The sequence below is a fragment of the Spinacia oleracea genome, chromosome 4 (genome assembly GCF_020520425.1).
Source record: "Spinacia oleracea cultivar Varoflay chromosome 4, BTI_SOV_V1, whole genome shotgun sequence".
Classification (NCBI taxonomy): Eukaryota; Viridiplantae; Streptophyta; class Magnoliopsida; order Caryophyllales; family Amaranthaceae; genus Spinacia; species Spinacia oleracea.
The window spans coordinates 16,559,903-16,564,221 of record NC_079490.1 but is presented as its reverse complement, the minus strand read 5'-3'; positions in this window follow the sequence as shown (position 1 = coordinate 16,564,221).

Below are 4,319 nucleotides of genomic sequence, written 5' to 3'. Positions count from 1 at the left end.
AAAGAGAAGGAAGTGGAAGAAGATTGAAAATTCAACGAAATGTAGTTTGATTATGAAATTTCAATGAAATGTTGTTAATTTACAGTATGGGTAAAAGTTAATTAGGGAGTAATCAACTTCGATTTCACCAACATTGGTAACTTTAGTTCAATTCTAAAGAAGCCGAGCAACGACCTTCGACTCTGGGCATTCTGTGAGTTAATTTTTTAAAACCAATGAACCGGTTTGATTTTTTTTTAAATAGTGAACCGTTTCGATTTTTTTTTTTTTGGTGTTAGCACCCGGTTCACCCTTACGGCTAATCCGGATTCGGGGCGAGTTCTGGGTACGTGGATAGGTTCCAGTCCCCTCCCAATTGTTGTTGCGGGGATCGAACACAAGTTCTCCCTACCAAGTTCAGCCCCAATCACCACTGAACCAACAGGCAATTGGTGCTTCGAATTTTTTTTTAATTGCTAGTGAACCGATTGACGTTTTTCTTATACTTTTATCCTTTTAGCAACTTCACAAGTTTTTTTATAGGGATCTGCTCGCAAATATTATAAATATAAAGAAATTAGTTGAATTGTTGTTGCGGATATTGTTAATTCGCTTGGATAAGCGAATTCATTGTGTTAAACGAATTTGCTTGGCAAACTCGATCAATCAAGAATTTAACAACTCTAAAATCGTGTGCGTAAAAGTGACATGAAGGAGAAGAGTAGTGCGTGCAATAAAGACGCCTAACAGTGCAAATTTTTGCGTCTTTAATCCCTACAAGTCTGACCACGAAACTATCTTACTATAGCCAATTGTATTTTTTAAATTTTTTAAAATTACTGTAATTCATTAAGTATGAAACTATGAATTGAATAAAAAAATTAGTTAGAATAATGAATTAATAATTAGCTTATCGTTGGAGCAAGAAATAGCTAGCAATGATGTAACTTGAGAAGATGATATGCAATAACAAGCATAATACAAACTTGCCCACCATTGGAGTTTAGGTTGACAAAAAGTAAACGTGATTAAAATATTAAAATGGGTAAATAAACAAACTTAAAAGTACAAAACCAAACCGGTTTAATTATTTTTGCCGCAATATTAAAATAGTCATTTTGGTAAATATATTTTAACTAGTTTGGGAAATAGATTTTAAAAGTAGTTATTTTGGTAAATAAAATTGTAAAATTAGCTAGTTTGATAAAATATCCTCTACTTTCTCCATCTCTTATTATTACTCCGTCACATATCTTCGGGTTAATTTTTTTTTATAAAAATTATCATTATTTATAAAACATTATAATATAGTCATGTGTGGCCTTAAGTGGTTAAGGGCCTCTCGTTTCTTAATTGGGGTTGGCGTGAGTGGTTAAGGGTCTCTTACTCCTTAATGAAGGTATCGGGTTCGAACCTTGGGTATGAAAAAAACCTCAGCAAACTCATCGAAATACCCATGCAAACTCCCACGGGAGATTAGTCCACTTGCTGAAAGCGGTAGGAACTCCTCGTAACTGTATAGTACAAAATAAATAAATTGTGTGGCCTTGTTAGATTCGATTCATTGTATATTCTTAGAATTTCAACTTTTAAAAAATTTACACGCATAAATTTTGAGATATTTACATTATATGTTGCTTCTAAAAGATCACGAAAAATTGAAAGGTCAAATGAAGATTTCTACGAAGCACTCTATCCGTCCCGGAATACTCGCACCGCTTTCCTTATAAAGTCGTCCCGAAATATTTGCGCCGTTTCTATAAATGACATATTTTTTCTAAATTTATATAGTTTCTCTCACTTAACTAAGGCCCCACTGGTAATTTTAATATGTAAAAAATATTAAAAAATCACCCCCACTTTCCACCACCCTTAAAAAGTTGACACATTTCCCACTAACTATATTAAAAAATACTCAATATCAAGCAACATCTAATTAAATAATAAGTCAATTAAATTGTCTTAAACTATATGCCGGTCAAACCATTGCAATTATTTCGGGACATATGTAATATATTTTTATTAGTACGTTTTAAAAACCGTAAAAAGTCAAGTGGGAAAAAATAATAAGGAAGGGAGGGACCGAGGGGGTACATTTTCTACGCGACTGAAAATTATAGAAATATAAATGTCATTTGTTTTCTATTACTACGTACTTATTTATTTTCTGATGAAACTAATCATTTTTCTTATGATTCTCTTTTGTAAATTGAACGTTTTATGTAATTAAGAAAATATTACTGTATTAAATACAAAGAAAATGATAGCCTGGATGAAAATGATAGCCAGAATCTATCCGATTCAAAGCTTAATTGACACGGAGTACATGATTACAAAGCTAAGATACAAAATACACTGCAAATCAATATAGTCCAGACGTCCCCCATAGTTTGAGTCAAAAAGTCAAATATAGGACTAGAACAACTACCGGTCTACCACCACCACGGCACCACCCCGTTTTGGAAATTGATCTTGCATTATCTGGAAATTGGTGGTTTTTCATCCAACCAAATGGGAAGCATTCCACCCACAAATGCTTATTGTTTATGCCAAATTTCACTTGGACGATCTTTGGTTGGGACATAGACAACTAGATTAAATAGAGTAAATAAATGACAAGAAATAAAGGGCAGAAAATAAAGGGAGACGAGACAAGAGATGGTGACGCGGAAAACCCGAAAGGGATAAAAGCAGTACGTGGGTGGCCATGAGTCCACCAATCCACTATGTTGTTGGCATAAAAAGCCTAGTTAAGTATAAGTACAATATTTTTTTGGTGCGAATGAGCCACAAGGGAGGGGATGAGAATCGATCCCAGGATCATCTGGAACCGGGATGGAAGCTCTAACCAACTGAGCTATCCATCACTAATAATAAAACATAAGTGTAAGAAGGCATAGGCGATACGACGGATATATGGGTAGGGGATCGTTGGGAAAGGCAGTCGTTGGTAAGTATTTATGAGTGATATATATGGCTATTAGAAAGGTTAATTTGTGAGAGTATATGGATCAAAGAGAAGGCAGGGAGTAAATGACAATTATTAATGATTAGGCATGCTTAGCAGAATATCTATGTGGAACTAAGGGGATGAAGGCCTGTTATTATTTGTAATTACTAGGCTACGGGAAAGGTAATAGTGTTAGGGAAACAATACCATCAGAAGGGAAGGTATCAAATGGAGGATGATAGTTAGGCATTGGGTTTACCATGGGTATTGGACGTGTACTCTCATTGTAGACTGGTGGTATTTATATAGTGCTAGGTCAAGCATAGAAGACTGAATAATGCCGTTAGTTGCCCCTTGATATTCTCAACTGATCCCTTGATTTCCTCTAACCGTTTGCTTGATCCTTGCCAGCTTCCTTGACCTTGTCCAACAAGCATGAAGTGGAGATAATGGCTCCTTGATTGTAGGAACCAACTGCGACACGTGTGATACAAAACGACCCATAACAACAGCCCACATTTTCCTAATTGTAGCTAGCCGAAAGTTAGGAAAATAATCTTTAAAGTATGTTACCACGTTCATTTGCCGTCGACACCACCTTGTCATTGTCTTCGAACTGTCCGTCGTCTTTCGTCTCGAGTCTTGATCAGTGACGTCGCCTTCTAGTGTCACCGACTTTGATGTAAACCTGACATCCTGTAAAAGAATCTTTTCGCTTAACGAACGTAAAACAACAGAATGTAATTCTTAAGAAACCTGCACGAAAATAGGTTTAAGACGTAGCATTAGTTAGGGATCTGGCGTCCTGGCCATCTTTTGTATCTTCGTCTGTCGTCTGATGCTCACAAGCGTCATGGCCAACCGTCGTATCTTAGTCTATCGTTTGATATTTGCGGGCGTAATGACCAACTGTTGTACCTTAGTCTGTCGTTTGATGTTTACAGGCGTCATGGCTAACTGTTGTATCTTAGTCTGTCGTCTGATACAGGCGTCATGGCCAACTTTTTTTTTGTTGTTTGCTACATTTTACAGCTCTGACGTCTCTTCTAATTCATCTTCCTCATTCAACAAAAATTCATCAGTGGTCCAATATATTCATTCAACCCCTTCCACTCCATCTCTCCCCACTAATTAAATTAAAATTTCAAAACACACTTGAATAGCTACTATATGACCGTCCGTTCTTTAAACGGGATCAAAAGCTAGTTATTTCATTGAAAAGCAAGGGCAATACTGAAGGAATTATGTCCTTAGACATTTCCGGAAATTACTAAATATAAATAGGAATTAATTATGAAGATAATAAATTAATTATTTTAGTAATCATATTTGCTTGCTAGAGAATAAATGTGATTAGTAGGACAATATTGATTGGACCTACAACTAAAAT